The sequence below is a fragment of the Gekko japonicus genome, unplaced genomic scaffold, assembly GCF_001447785.1.
Source record: "Gekko japonicus isolate JY-2015 unplaced genomic scaffold, Gekko_japonicus_V1.1 scaffold1751, whole genome shotgun sequence".
NCBI lineage: Eukaryota > Metazoa > Chordata > Lepidosauria > Squamata > Gekkonidae > Gekko > Gekko japonicus.
Window position 1 is genome coordinate 312,686 of NW_015171554.1, and position 17,011 is coordinate 329,696.

The 17,011-nt window shown below is 42.8% G+C and overlaps 1 protein-coding gene and 1 non-coding gene across 2 annotated transcripts in view; both read right to left on the reverse strand.

Annotated features, from left to right (window-relative positions):
* The window catches only part of LIMS1 (LIM-type zinc finger domains 1), an 88,175-nt gene that overhangs the window by 29,986 nt on the left and 41,178 nt on the right, over positions 1–17,011 (reverse strand). The gene's annotated exons all lie outside the window — the stretch shown is intronic.
* On the reverse strand, positions 15,161–15,232 carry TRNAA-AGC. The gene has a single exon. It is a non-coding gene; the product is annotated as a tRNA-Ala (tRNA).

Genomic DNA, 17,011 nt, shown 5'->3' on the forward strand with positions numbered 1-17,011 from the left:
AAGAAGTAGCGAAAAAAAGAAGGAAGTAAGGAAGGAAGGAAGGAAGGAAGGAAGGAAGGAAGGAAGGAGTGGGTAACATGTCATAGATTCAGCAGGTCCTGGGCTTGAAAAAGCTGAAGAATATTAGCCTAACCCATGAGTTCTCCCGGCAGCTGGCATCTCCACCAAACTGCTTCCCTAGCAACTTTGTCACCAGATCTCCTGTTCACTGGTTTCTCTTTTGCCTAAACCCATTCATAACCTACCTGAACACCTGTGCCCCAGCATAGTCACATGGGAAGCATGGTTTGCATTGGGGGGGGGGGTCCTCAAAAAAGCAAGATCAGGTTTCATAAAGTGATCAGATCCTCTGGCAGACTGCAAGATACTTAAATAGGGTTCTGCTCCTCGGCCATATAGTATCCCAGAATGAATTTGTTTGCACCACCAGGTGGGCTCAAATCCCCACTGCAGATTTGAAGCCACCTCTAACCACACAGGGTGGGGCTCTTTCACGCTTTGCAGCTGTGGAGTGACTGACTGGTTTTGAGCAATTCAGCTGTACTCCTTCTTTAGGAAGGGAGGGGATTGTTAAGGTGAGGCAACCAACCCCTGAAAATTATTTACAGTACCGAGTACAACTGAGTTGCAGCCAAATGACTGATGGATATTATTCAAAATTTAAACCTGGCACAGAGTTGCTTCCAAAGAGGCAATGCTGGAACATTCTAGCAGGTTGCCATATACTTTTTTCCCACTTTTGAACTCAAAAAGCTTCTTCATGCCAAACCCAAGATGGACAGGTTGATACACCCCATCACCCTCCCTGTTCCACCATGAAATATTCTGGCTACGAGTAACAGAGATAAGTAAGTTGCAATCAAATGGTTCCTGCCTCACGATTTCTCTTAAGTCTCTCTCTGCAAAAAGATGGGTGGCCAAGCATAATATAACCCATGGGATTGGCTGGTGAAGCAGACTATGCAGTTTATTTATTTACTTATTAATTTTGATTTCTACACTAGAACAACATATCATACAGTTTAAAACATTTTAAAGTTACAATAAAATTCTAATATCAGTTCAAAATTAAACATATGGCGGTCGAAATTTCCAGTTGTACTACTGCCTTGCGGGGGGAAGGGGATAGTGCCAGCCAGATGGATGCCGTTGCTGTCCTCAACCAAATGCCTGGAGAACATCTCTGCCTTTCAGACCCTGCGGAACTGCATCAGGTCCCACAGGGCATGGATGTTACTTGGAAGCAAGTTCCACCAGGTTGGGGTCAGGGAACTAAAGACCCTGGCCCTGGTTGATTACAGCTGGATATTTCTTGGCCTGGGGACCACAAGCAAGTTCTTATCAGCTGAGCATAATGCTCGTTGGTGGGTATACCAGGAGAGGTGGTCCCGAAGATACGTGGGTCCCAGACCATTTAGTGCCTTGAAGGTAAGCACCAAAACCTTGAACCAGTGCTCAACTGGTAACCGGTGTAGCTCAAACAGCACAGGTTGAATATGTGCTGTTTGTGGGGTCCCTGTAAGGATCCATGCCACTGCATTCTGGTCCAGATGAAGTTTCTGGGTCTGTCTCAAGATTCTGCAGGGCCTGCAAGACGGAGCTCTTCCGCCAGGCTTTCGACTAAGAGCCGTCAGTACCACCACCAACAACGCAGCTGGCTGATAACTGGGAACGGAGCGGCCCTATGACGATCGCACTTCAGTGGCGTGGCGGATCGGTACTACTGTACTGGGATGGAGACAACATCTACTGAACACCATCTTGTTTTAATTTAAGAGCAACAGCATTGAGCACTTTATGTAATTTTTGGTTATTTACTCTGTTTTATCCTGTTTTATTCGGTGCCCCTGTTTGTTAGCCACCCCGAGCCCATTCGTGGGATGGGCGGGGGTAGAAATTTAAATAAATAAATAAATATGGTCCAAATAGAGTGAGTTACAGTAGTCCAATCTGGAGGTGTCCATTGAATGGATTACTGTGAGTACATCAGGGTGGAACAGGTAGGGGGCCAGTTACCTGACCTGGCATAGCTAGAAGAACGCCACTCTGGTAACATTTATGATCTGGGCCTCCATTGATAAGGAGGCGTCCAGAATCATGCCCAAGCTCTTGACAGTTGGTGCCAGTGTAACGGGCACACCAATCAAGAGCAGGGAGTTGGCACCCCAAACCTGAATCCTCCCTGCCCAGCCACAGAACCTCCATCTTAGCTGGATTCAATTTCAGCCAGCTCTATTTTAACCATCCCACCACTGCCTCCAGCCCCTCAGCCAAAACAGCTGGGGTGGTATCCGGCTGCCCACAGATATAGCTGGGTATCATCAGCATACTGAGGGCACCCCAGCCCAAAACTCCACACCAGTTGAGCAAGGGGTACATGTAGTTGTTAAACAACATCGGGGTGAGGATTGCCCCCTAAGGGACCCCACATACTAAGGGGTGCCTAGGAAACATCCTCTCTTCCAGTGCCACCCTCTATCCCCAAGCTTGGAGAAATGAGGTAAGCTACGTCAGTGAGTCGGTGGGTCAAAAGATCGTGATGGACCATGCTGAACACTGCTGTAAGATCAAGAAGTAGCAGCAGCGCCAACCCACCTCGGAGATCATCTGTGAGTGTGAACAGTGCCATCCCATAGCTGGGGCAAAAACCAGACTGGAATGGATCCAGTGCCGATGTGTCATCCAGAAAATTCTAGAGCTGCTCTGCCACTGCTCTCTCAATTACCTTTCCCAGAAACGAGACAGTAATTGGATGGATCCAAAAGGTCCAAAGTTGGCTTCTTTAAGAGTGGTACAATTACAGTCTCTTTTAATCCCTTCGGATAGACCCCCAAATCCAGGGACAGATTGATAATATCTACCAGAAGATCCTGTGTTTTTTGCCTCCGGCCTTTACCAGCCAGAAGGGACACGTGTCCAAGAGGCATGTGGTTGGCCTAACAGCACCCAGAATCCTGTCAACATCAGCCTAGGAGTTGACTGAAGCTGTCAGACACAGAGTCCAGAGACAGCCAAGGGGCCTCCAGTTCACATACTGTATAAATACTGGCCGGGAGGCTATGGAGGAGTGATAGGACTTTATTCTCAAAAAACCTCACAAAAGCCTTACAGCTGATAGCCAAATTCCTATCATTTTGGGTTCTCTTGGTGAGAGAAGTTAAAGATCCAGTTGCCCTAAACAATTGTCCTGGGCATGAGCTAGCGGACACAATGGAGTGTGTAAAAAATTCCTTTTTGGCAGCCTTCATTGCCACATCATAGGATTTCATAAATGTCCCGTAAGATGCTCTTGCAGCTTCGTCATGAGTATGTTGCCAAACTCACTCTAATCGCCTGAGTCCCCGTTTCATGCCCCTGAGTTCCATAGTATATCAGGAGGATAGTTTAGATGGGGAATGCAGAGGACTTTGGGAAGTGATTTCATCGATGGCTTTAGAAAGATCGGCGTTACAGTCCTCTTTCAGAACATCTAATGAATTGCCAGAGGGTATCGGATCCTGCAGCGCATTCTAGAACCCAACTGGGTCCATTAGTCTCCATGGGTGAGAGTAAATTTGCTCGCTGCCTAGATGGGGGGAGGAGCTGGGGCACCGGGCCTTTAGGACAAAATAGTCTGACCATGGCACTTCATCCTTGACAGTCAGATCTGTATCAATACCTGCACCAAAGATAAAATCCAGTCTGTCACCTGGTTTGGTGTGTGGGACCTGAAAAAATCTGGGAGCGTCCCAGTGCTGCTGCCCACCCCTTGATGCCCACCTCTTTCCAGTAATTGTGTTCTCTAGGGCTGTGAGTAAATCAAAAGACATTTCTCAAGAATGATTAAGCAACGTGCCAGCAAAAAGTGTAAGGGTAAAAGCAAGGGCAAGGAAGGGAAAAAGGGGTGTGTCACTGTAGACATTCAAACCCTTAAGCAATGGAAATATCGTTTTGCACTGTCAGTCAGACAAAAATGTGGGTAATAATCTCCAAGTGAAAACAGTGGCATTTCCATCACAAGCAAAGGTACAAGGATTTTGGAATATAGTCATAACAAAAATTGAAGTTATACTTGGGATTGAATTACCAAGAACTCCTGAATCAATACTGTTACATTTATGGGACAAAGACCTTTTTTCAAAAACAACGGAAGAATTAATTGCGTTAATGCTTATTGCAGCTAAAACCCTGATAGCTCAGGTATGGAAACTTGATAAGATACCTACATTAAAACAATGGTTTGCAAAACTGTGGGACATTGTAGTTATGGACAAAATAGCTATGCAAGTTGTGGAAATGGAGCAACCCCACAGGGTGTCAATGTTTGTAGAAAAATGGTTTGTATTCTTCAGTTATGTTAACACTGTTAAAGATGGTATGACAGAATTGCCCACCAAGTATATGGATTTTGTATTGTATTGATTATTGTATAATTGTTATAAATAGTTATGAAAAATGTTAAAATTTGTAATAAAAATAAAGTTATAAAAAAAAAAAAAAGAAAACAGTGGCATTTCCATCACAAGAAATGAGAAAGGGAAGAAAAATCTACGGCACACACACATATACACACACATAAATGTGCACACCTCTGTCTAAAATGTTGGTGTCTTGATCTTGGCTGGGGCTTGCAGGCATTGCTATAATTGGAGTAATAAAAGGGTGAAGCTACATGAAAACTGCCTTAACTTTGAACTCAAGAGCTAACGGCAACTTGTACTGGAGCTTCAAAAGGAATAATTCAATTTGCCGTACAGTGTAACTTTTAAAAAAAAGGAAAGCAAAATCTATTCATGTGGTGCCATAAATGTACACACATGGAAATGCTGCTGAGATGAGAGGCAGTATAGGAGATCAGAGAAACCTGACCAAAGAAGTAATTCTTAGTTCTTCAAAAGTGTGTGGGCTTTAAAAAAAACAAAAAAAAACCCCTAAATCAAGCCTAAATCAAGCTTCGAAATCTTCAAACTCTGTTGCTGGAAGACAAGCCCAAAGTAATTGCCAAGCCTATTCGGAATACTCAGGTGCAGCAAATTTGGGAGGGGTGATCAGAAGCCCAGCTGTTTTCCCCTTGTCCTCTCCCCACCCCTCAGCTTGGGCTGCAGAGAAAAGGAAAGAAAGGAGCTTTTTCTTCTCTCCCTTTGGCATCTTCGCTGTGTAGCTATTTGGCTGGGTGGCAGTTGTGGATCAGAACCTGACTCTCGACTGATCTCCCATCAGCTCTAAGCAGGCCTCTGACCAACAGGCAGCTGCAAACTTCTTTGGAAGCAGTCTGTGCTGCTCGATGCAACATACCATCTGAATAGAACCCTCATCAGCTCACAGTCTGACCACGAGTGTCCAACAGGGTAAATTCGATAGCTGAACAGGTTCTCTGAGAACTATGCAACATCCCTAGGGATGATATGCCAATACAGCAGCATTTAGAGGGACAACCTGACGTGCTCAGTTGCTGCACAGAGAAATTGTGTGGCTTCAACTTAACAACGGAATATCCATGACAGGAGAAGAATAAGGGTTTGGCCACAATTGTCTGACTGTAAGTTAGAGATACAGCTGGCCCAAGACATTTTATCACCGAAGGTAAAGCACCAAAATGGCTTCCCTAGTAGCACCGGGGGGGGGGGTGTCTGTAATTTATATAACTGATTATTCAATATTCACCACACATAATGATTTCCCAAACCTAACTCTTTCAGCTGCTTCATTTCGCCCCTCCAGTCTTCGGTAGAGATTGGGGGGGGGGCTCCTATGTTTTCACTGGAGACTTTTCAAAACAGTGGTGTAAGAAAGCTGTCTTGCCTGCCAGTCATAGAGTTCTGTGGTAACTAGGGGCAGTCTACTCTTTGTGTAACAGTTATGAAGATACATAGGATAAGAGGGCCAGGAAGAAATTTTAAGCAATCTTAGCCACAAATGCAAGTTAAATCCATAGAGATTTGTCCAACTGAATCTGTTCAAGACAGATAGGTAAGAAATCTAAAGGGCACAGACTAACCATGATTAGGACCTTGATAAGAGAGCAGAAAATCACCAAAATGGTTACGAAAAATCTCTTCTAGACTCTAAATTAAATGAAGTTTGTGGTGTTCTAATTTTTTTTCTTTAAAGCAAGGTGAAAAGAGCTTAGGGTGGGTGTTTCAAAGTATGAAAAACAGATCAGTGTGATTAAAGATTACTTCCACAAGGTCACATGTACCCATTGAAAGTTTGTAAATATTACCTTGGCTGGCTTTAGGGGAAAAAATGAGTGGTGTTCAGCATTCTGATTAGTACAGCCCAAAATTAGAAGTTTTTTCTCCCTTCCTGTCTTTGATTTTGCTTGCTTTTAAAATCAGCAATAATCTTGAGCTTCTTGGTGTGCATTTTTTGCACTGTCAAGAATGGGACCACATGAGAATTAAAGAATGTTACTGTCCCGCCGTGGGTTCCTTTGCGGACTCCGAGGCCGCTGCAGCGGGACTGGCGCGCCACACGCCGAGCACATAGCACTATGGGAACACAGAGGGCCATCTCGCCACTATAGGAACCAAAGGTGAGCCCTTGGAAGCCGCTGTGCTGCCACCCCCACTTCCCCCGAGAAAAGGGACGCCCTGAAGTCAAGTGTTAGGAAGGGAAGGGGGAAAGATGAAGCAGGAGCCCGGCCCAAGTGGCCGGCGAGGGACGCAGGAGAGACGTGCTCGAGCACAGCTGCGCAGTGCATGGAAAGGCCCAACCTTACCAGAGGAAAGATGGCCGGTGGCATCACAGACGCGGTCGTTCGCTCAAGCAGCTGCCCCAGAAGTAGCCCCTAGATAGAGCAGTTAGGGAAGGGAATCACAGGGAAACTCAGGTGGGTGGGACCAAGGGAGAGAGGTCCTATGGGGAAAGCAGACGAGGTGAGTGGCGGGGCACGGGAGCTATAGAATCACAAAAGAGAGAAAGGGGGGGGGTAACAGAGAGGAGGGGGGGGGTAAAAGGGATAAAAGGAGAGAAGCAGAAGAAAGTTGGGGAGGATGTCGGTGGCAACTGGCTGGGAGATAACAGAGAGACAACGTAAAGCAGCTGTTGACCCGAGGAAGAAGGCTCTGGCAGTGGTGAAACGTCATACCTATTCCATATCTGAGACCTTCGCTTCTCTCCTAAATCCTTTGCCAGTACGGCCGGCAGTCCTCTAGTGCCTGGGGCGCCACCAGGGCACGACAGTTACATTAGGATTTTTACCTCTTTGACATAAACATAAAAATGGTTTCCATCACTGACGTCCTCTGTCCTAACCAACAGTCAAACAGATCTGTTACATTACTGTTTGTAATTTATCCTGTATCTGAACTATCACATGTCCCATTTATGGCCCTTATTATTATGGCCCTTCTGTGCCTATATATATATATCTATATAATCTATACATTAGATTTTTTTCTATATATTATATTAAATCTATATATTAGATTTTGATCTAGCGTGGCAGCTCACAGCCCTGCAGACTTTTTAATTGTTGTGTTAAAACAGAAAAAAATAAATACAATCTTAGAAAGACAATCCACTTATTCATAGCATAAGGAACTCTACCCTTCCACAAATTTCTCAGTTTTTTTTTAAAATAACAAAGTGAACCTGTTAAGGATTGCTCTGATAGTTTAGTAGCTTTTTTCAATTGTGCAACAAAAAAGTGATTTTTCTCAGCAAGATATTTTGCATTCAGCTACTAAAGTATCAGAACAATCCCTAACAGGGTTACTTAGAATCCAACTGAGGGGCTTTCATCCAGGAAAGGGTTCTTAGGACGGCCCAGTATGTTGTTCAGTTCAAATACTTTTTCTCATCTCATGAAGTTTATTTTTAAAAGAACTCAACTTCTGCAAACTAACCTGTATCATGATTCTTTTAGGTTTTTATTACTCTCCCTTCGTAAGGTCATATTAAGTGGTTCTTCTGCATTCTTTTGTCACAAGACATTTCAATTTAAAAAACCCCTCCTATTAAAAAGCATGATCTAACAAGTTACACATCACCATTTTTTTTAAAGAAGAAAAATTCTATAAAACAGCATTACCTCTAATTCCAAAAGGCTATGGAGGTCTGCTTGTTACTACACAACTGTGCTGGTAACTAAAACTGATGTTTAAGATATACATATGAAGACTAAACAACTCTGAACAAAAGCAAGCAGCAATTAAGTTACAGAAATGTCCCAATTTTGCTCCCAGTGGCTACTGCGGCATTTAAGATCACAATAACACTGCAGAGAAACACTCCAAAGTGGGGTGAACTGGGTACACCAACTTCCTCTTCACCATTCCTAGATTACCTCTGCAATCGGAATTTCCACTCATTCGTGTTCTTGTACCTGACAGTATTACCAATCTTCGCTGCCCTCAGCTTTCTGCAACAATCTGAACCATTATGCTGAGAGACACCCTGCACCCTTGTTAACTATTAATTTTTCCCTGCACTCACCTTAGCTTCTGCTCAGGTAACCCATGAAGTCCCAAGCTATCTGGACGATCCCGTCTCCTTCTGTACAGACCCGAATACGATAATTCTTTCAGCTGCAACGCGGTCATTTTGTTCTACTCACACTTTCCTTCCCCTTTAAAAAAAAAAGTTTTCTATCGACCAGAAAGGCTGCCAAGATGCTCGGAGAGAACACGTTGAGCAGGGAGCCTGCACACCTGCACTGATCAGAATTGAGAGTCTCTTCACACAGGCAGCCGTCGAGCTGCTTCCTGTTCCTCATAGGTACACACCCTCCTGAAGGGAACCGTTTCCTTTCACTACAAGCCTCACATCTAAGGGATGGCTCTATGATCACCCAGAGACGTTTGTTTCATGCTCAAATGAGAAGCAAATCAAAGCACCAACTGTGTGTGTAGGCGAACCAAGCAAACAAATCAACAAAAATTATCTCCTTCGGTTCTCTCCCTGCCTCTTCCAGTCAGCTGAAACTTCCCAAGTAATGCCCAACCAACTGTTGCCCCCTAAACCATAATCTATTGGTGTTCCACAAACCGTCTTTCATGAGATGATGGTGATGATCTGGCTTAGCCAAGTAGCCCGTGGCTTTAATTTATATGCTAAATGAATGTTACCTTTAAGACAATAAAAGCTAAAATACACTAAAGCTTTTAATTTTTGTAACAGCCTTTCAAAATGAAGGTAAACAAATAATACCAAGGGAAGGATTTTGTAGCAATTTTAACACTTAAAAATGCTCATGGGGCCACAAGTTTTCATGGAAGAGAACCCACTTTATTAGAAGTGTTATTCACTTACACACATGCATTCCCTCTTAGGTACGGGGGGGGGGGTAAAGAATGGAGCTAAAAGAGAGTCCGTGTTTCATGGCCATTTCTTTACAGTTCTTTTGCCAACTGTGGTTAAAGGTTCATGCTTCTGATGAGATTTAATTTAATCCACAAAAGCACAGACTACAATAACACTGTGAGTCTTTAAGGTGCCACAAGAGTCTCTTTCTGTTGTTCTTTGCTACAACATAATAGCATGGCTAGTCCTCTCAAATGGAGTTAAATGGACAAAATCCCTTTAGAAGAAAAACCAAGGCTGGGGGGGGGATACTGTTTTCAGTATTCTTTGCTAGGTTATAATCATCAAAAGTTACATCATACATCACTCATCATTCTACTGTGCTTTGGAACAAGGGCCACTGGAGACCGTGGAAAATAAGAAGGAATAAAAGGCTTCCTGTAACAGAGGAAGCTGACAGCTGTTGATTTGCAAGTCATAATGCTGTATTTTAAACTTGCAATACAAGTCCATTTCCTGTAACAGTGGGTATAAACTGATTTGCGGGTCCCCCCAAAAATGCCTCTGAGGTGAAGAACTGCACAATATGGTGAAGAAGCAAGAAATGAAATCTGCACAGATCGTAGTGGGTTGGATCCAACCATTTTGACTGCTGGTGAAAACAGATGGAAGGATCCCCATTCATCACCCAAAAAGGCTATGCTATCCCCATCATGGGACGTACTGCATGGACAAAAGTCATGTGAGACAGGGGCTGTAGTAAAACAAAGTTCAAGTCCATTGGCACCTTTAAGACAACTAAGTTTTATTCAGGGTAGAAGCTTTTGTGTGCACACACACTTCTTCAGATACATCGAAATGGAAGTTACCAATTCAATATATCTGAAGAAGTGTGCCTGCACACGAAAGCTCATACCTTGAATGAAACATTGTTGGTTTTAAAGGTGCCAGTGGACTCAGACTTTGTTCTGCTGCTTCAGACCAACACGGCTACCCACCTGGATCTATCCGTATGGTAGGGGGTTTTAGTATGGAAGACAATCTAACAAGCTGAAGCAAAATGTTGGCTAGATCCAACTCAATTATTCTTGGGACTGAACCTTAAATAGAAATCTGTTCAAGACTTTGGTTAAAGGCATTGTTCAAATGAAAACATATTTATATTTACTGAACAATAACCAACAGTACACTAAGAGCTGCACTGCTAAACAAACCCACTAACTATCTAATGCTGAACTGGGAGAACAGGGTTCAAATACCCACTCATGCTGGGGCTAGTCACTGTCTCTCAGACTAACCTACATTACAGGGCTGTTGTGAGAATGAAACGAAGGAGAAGGAAGAACCACGTATGCTTCCCTGAGCTTTCTGGAGGAAAGGCAGGATTTTAAAAATGCAGTAACTAAAATACATCTTGTTTCCAAAAGTGGTGTATTCGTTTCACACTTGCAGGTTTTCCCCTGCCTTGTATATTTTTATAATAGTAATTTTAAGATTTTTTAATTCAACTTCTTCCCCACAGTGGTGGCTAGAAAGCTGCATCCAGAAAGCACACAAGAAGGGCACGATGGCAGCCATTCTCCTTACTATTCTTTAGCAACTTATATCCAGGCCTACACCATTACTGAATGCGGGAATGGGCTAATAATCACTGATGGACCTATCCTCCATCTAATCCATGGCCATCACCATATCCCGTGGCAGCAAATTCTATACAATTAATTGATTGTGGGTGTAAAAGTTATAGCCAAAACAAGAAATATATATATATATTTGTTGTTGTTGTTATCCATTCAGTCGTGTCTGACTCTTGCCAATTCTATGGGCCAGCTCTCTCCACATTTTCTGATCTCGTACTGTTTCTTTGAGTCGTTCCATGCTCAGGCTGCTGTCGACTTCTATGGTGTCTAGCCACATACTGAATTATATAAAATATAAGATATTCATATGTGGCGTAGTGGAAAGTGCTGTCAAATCACAGCAGGAAGACACGAGCACATGTTATAAAGAGACTTTAAGGAGTCCTCCCTTTTGAAACTTTTATTTAACAGAGGAGGACCATTATTAAAGGTTGTACAATAGTTTTTGAGACTCTTGGAGATGATTTTTGATATTTTTGATTAAGATGATTTATTATATATGTAGAAATTATTGTAAAAATATTTTTCAAAAAATATAAAATTATTCATGATATGTTATAATCATCTGTGCACGGTACTTGTATGTTAGATTTGTTTTTAAGGCAAGAGATGTTTCAGGGGTGGTTTGCCATTGCCTGCCTCTGGGTCATAGTCCCCGGTATTGCTTGGAGGTCGCCATTCCAAATACTATCCAAGGCCGACACTGCTTAGCTTCCGAGATCTGACAAGATTGGGCTAGCCTGGGCTATCCGGGCCAGGGCATCCAAGTACTAACCATGGCTGACCCTGCTAAGCTTCCAAGGTCTGACAAGATCAGGCTAGCCAGAGAGCTGTACAAATACATCACAGAGATGCAACAGTCTTCCTATTTTGAGGTAGAACCATCAAATAGTTTCCTTGAAGACTTTGGAAATATCATGAAGACTTCTAAATCAAGTTAGTTTCTTTAATGGCTCATCCTTCCAGTTAAACCTGGCCAGTCCATTTCTTCAAATACAGTCTGTGTGCAAGATGCAGGACTTCTTACACTGCAAGAGCTCCATGCCCACTGCGCACTCAGTGGCAGGATATGGCCATACATTGTTCAATGCTGACCTGATCCCATGCATGCGTAACATGAGAACTTGAAATTATTTCCTGCAGAGCTTTGTGACTGTACCCGAATTTGGCAAAGTTTGCCCAAACTCACTTTACTTTAAAGTAGAGGCAGGTTATAAATCGACACTCACCTAGAAAGCACATCTGAAAAAAAGAAATGGAAGAAAGACCCTGCCTGATATTTGCCTAAACATGTAACATTCCATTTTCCATTGGAGAGCTTCAAGTAAATTCTTAAGGTATAGCCAGGTAAGCTTAAAAATAATTGAGCAACAGCTCCCTGAAGTCGTTCATTTGTTGTCTTTAACAGCCAGTTAATGCTCTTGCAAATAACTGTCAAGTCTAGTGATTAATGAGGTAAGGGTTTTTGTTTGGTTGGGGGTTTGGGCTGCTTTTCTGTAAAATCAGTACATGTAACTATTATGAAAACATAATAAGTAACACTATGCATAGGATAATGCAGAGAGGTCTGTATTGTCATATATGCTGTCCATAATATTTACACTGGTAGACAAAAAAAAATCATGGCTGACTTATGGGTTTTCAAGGCAATGGACGTTTGGAGGTGGTTTGCCATTGCCTACCTCCACATCATGACCCTAGTATTCCTTGGTGGTCTCTCCCCCAAACACTGACCAGGGCCGACCCTGCTTTGCTTCCCAGATTGGATGAGATCAGGCGAGCCTGGGCTATCCAGGTCAGAGCAAGACAAAATCTAAGAAACAAAAATCCTACTACCCACTCTTTTTATTGGAAATGGGAACGTAGTAAGCTAACTCCAAGGCTCACAGCGCCAACTCTAGCTTATCTGCATGAACAACTGCCAAGTTCTGAAAGCTGGTGGGTCAGTAGATGTTTACACGCCCATATCTGTCCTAATGTGATATAGCTTCAAGGTCAAAATCTTTGTGCAATACACAAAAACAGAGAAGAGATTCTAACAGATCCAGACATGAGCTTTTCAAAAGACTAATCTAACGCCAAACATATTGGCATGTGTTTTTCTCGCCAAGGCACCTCATAGTTGACATTAGTTCTTAAAGTCACCCTGCTACTCGTCCATTCTTGACTGGTTTTGTTTAGCAACTGAATCTGGAAAAATAAAGGATTAATGAGAAGTAATGAAAGAGCCAGAGGCTTTCGATCCAAATATCCATACAACTTCTATGTCAACTGCCTTAGGAGTATTACTTATGAAATAGAGGGGAGCTAGTACAAATCAATCTATAACCTTCTGCTTTCCTCATTTCCTGGCAATATGCACCTCATACCCATTTTTCTGGGTCAGCTCTGTCCTTGCACCTACCACCCCTTCATTCTCTCAGTTGACAGCCATGTCATTGTTCCAATGGCTGATTAACCTGAAAAGACATTAAAATAACTCATAGTCTTTAATTACATAGAGGAAGATTTGCAGCCTTTCAGTTCATTTCAGGATTAACCTCTCGAGTGTGCAAACACATCACTAACTGAAGTGAATATTTTTTGTTGTTGCGAATATTGTTGATTGTGCGAACTAGCACTCGGTACCTGGCGGAAAGTGCCTTCAAGTTACAGCTGACTTAGGGCAGCCCCTTGAAGTTTTCAAGGCAACAGACGTTCAGAGGTGGTTTGCCATTGCCTGCCTCTGGATGTAGTGACCCCTGACTTCCTTGGTGGATCCCCATCCAAGTACCAACCAGGGCCAACCCTGTTTGGCTTCTGAGATCTGACGAGACTGGGCTAACCTGGAACATCCAGGTCAGGTACTTAACATCTATGTTCCCTCTTTAGCTGACTGGCCGTGGTCTAGCTATCTTGCTCAAACATTTCCTAAATAAACATTATAAATAGGTTACATTCTTTCTGTAGTCGGATGGAAAACTTCAAAGCTTGCTCAATCTTTGAAAAATGATCAGAATCAGCCAACACCTATTGCTATATACCAGTAATATTTAACCTTTTCCTATTCAGCCTTCAGTGTACGACCTGCTAGTGTAGGAAAGCTACTGACATTAAGAAACCCAAAGCTATGAACCTACGTAGGTGCCAAACTGCAAGGGAGCCCCAGAGAACGCCTGGATCTGCTTCTCACAGAATGCATCACTGGAATGCCTCATGAATATAAGCTAAATATATGTTGCATTGACACCATCTTGGGGTAGCTAGCATACCTAACCACTTTCTTTACATCAAAGGAGTAAAAGTTCCTCAGGAGTAGACAATGATGTGAATATTTAACTTGGGTGGCTTTTCAAATCACCACTTGCCTTTTTTATATGTGAGAGACAGAAAACAAGAGAACTATTCAACAGCAACAACAAAGATTCACTTGGGGGGGGGACCCAAACCTGAACTCAAATATTTGAAAAGAAACAGCAAAATAGCATTTTATTCCACTTTAAGATATTAAATGCCAGAAAGTAGGGTTTAGTACCTTAACTGTGCAATCCTCAATAGAGGTACACCCTTCGGTGGGCTTAGAAGGATGTGCCTCTTGTTTAGGATTGCATTGTAAGAGTGGCAAAAACCCAACAGATGTTACCTTGCCCATGTTAGAAAGCAAAGTTACTATCCTCGCTCTGCTAGACAGAGTCACGTTAGACCTATTGCCATGGAAATAGTGATTCAGCAAACAGATTAACTGAACACACCTTGTCTATGTTCCTGTTTGAAATAGGTATTGTTTGATATAGCGCCCAGGTCAGCAAATAATGTTGTCAAAGGTCCACTTTGAGAAGGGGGAAGGATTGCAGGGTAAAGCTCAGCTCCCAAAATGGTCTTATCTGAAAGACTTACTGACCTCGTTACCAGTCCCTCCACACAACTCTTTTAACATTTAGATTCGAGATACAGAAGCAAAGTTTGGTCCTCTAACTGCTTAAGGTAAGATAGCGCAATGACAAGTACCTAACGAGGAGAACACAAAATCACCGGCATTTATTCGATATGTTCCACAAACATGTGATCTCGTGGTGGGGTATGGCAGTGGGAATAGGGATAAAACTATGTGCCTCACTGAAATCAAAATTAGCCCAGTTTCCAATGATATCAACACATTTCTGGAAAAACAGCAAAGGCGTGAACGCATGAAGCTGCCTTATACTGAATCACACCCTCGATCCATCAGCTTCAGTATTGTCTACTCAGACTGGCAGCAGCTCTCCAGGATCTCAAGCTGAGGTCTTTCACATCACCTGCTACCTGGTCTTTTCAACTGGAAATGCCAGGTATTGAACCTGGGACCTTCTGCATGCTAAGCAGATACTCTACCACTGAGCCAGAGCCCCTGCATGGTCAAAGGGAAACTATAGAATAGTTGATCATGGTTCTCAATATACATCCTAGGCTAGCCTCGTCTGAAAGATTAAACTTTTATCAGGTTTTCATACTCAAGACAGTTACAGAATATAGACATACTCCCCTACAGCCAGCATCACTGCCTGGTTGTCTTCCCGGATATATCTTGGTTTCCACTTGAGCTTTTCATGATAAGGTTTCACCTCCTGGACTTTAATCTCAGACCAACTGATTAATTAGAGACTAGGTTGCAATGACTCAACCCCATCATTTAGGACTGTCCAAAAATGTACAGAAAAGGCAAACAAGCAACTCAGTCCTAACGACTCAGATGCCAGCTTGTAACTGGAGTAGATACCCAGCTCCAAAGAACTATGAACACAGCAACTGTACTGGAATCCATAATACCCAACAAACATGCTGACGAATAACCTGGCTCAGTCCGATATGGAAGGAACCAGCCAGGGCATGGTGATGCTGGTACCCCTTCCTGACATTATCCTATCTCCCCACCCCAAGGTCAACAACAGAAAGAACAAAGGAAACAGCATCCTTTGCTACATGGAAGAAGCGGGCAGCAGAAGCATGTAGCTCCTATGCTCCTGGGAATGCTGCAGGGGAGGGTGTCAGTCCCCTCCTTGGAACACATACCCTTCTGGGAGGCAAACACATGAGGAAGGAGGCACAGCCAACACAACCACATTGTCCAAAAACCTCCATAGCTCACTTGGCAGTACTGCTCCACTTGGTAAAGATGCTCAAAATTAACTGGGGCTTTCTCACCAAACCCTTTTCCCTAAGATCCAGCTCAAATAAGAGTGTTAGTGAACTTAAAGCTTGTTTGCTATTTTGTGGTCTTACAAAGGTATTATACTGGATACTAGGGCTGTCTTTTTATTTTTTCCAGTGTGGCTATTATTTTGGCCCTAAGAAATCTGTGAGTTTTTAAACTATCACCAGTCCCTGTTGTTTTTAGAGCAGCTTTGTTTTCAGTGACCTGAGAACCTTCCAGTTTTCAAATCCCCATTTGATGTCAAGCAGCACCCATGAATGCTCAGGCAGAAAATGCTCGGTTTTGGTTAAGTGCTTAGAAATGTTCTGAATTACACTGTGTTTACCAAAGTGTGGGGATTAACTGCCATGCCAAGCTGCTTACAGACTGTCTTTAAGACTGCACTCTGCATATAATGTGCAACTCTACATACAGCTAAAAACCATTCAGATTTCAGGTTTTCAGATACAAGTTCCTCAGCACTTGGGATTTTTCTTGTCCTCTATTATCGATAAAATATATAGTTGTTCTGTACTAGTCACTTTTTCATTTGAACTAGTCAAATACGAATAAATCATAATGTGCTAGTGATCACGCATCACACATTTCTCTCCTCTTCTCTGAAAAGTGCACGGTGGAACTAACATACTCACGAGCACAGGTTTGCAACCTTAGTGAGAATTGGGGGGCGGGAGGCTCAGAGCCTAAGATTTCAATATTCCAACTTCTGAAAATTAAGAGCTGCACTTGTTCCTCAATTATTCTGCAAAAACCATTAAATGCATTTTAAACTATATAACCACTATTTCAGTTGTTAACTACATGTGACCCATTACAACTGCGCCCTTATGAAAGAGTGAAATATCTTTAGGGGGGAAATTTAAATACTTCAGTTGTTAACTACATGTGACTCATTACAACTGCGCCCTTATGTCTTTGTTAAAGAGTGAAATATCTTTAGGGGAAAAATTTAAAACATGGAGGGGGGAGGCTAGGG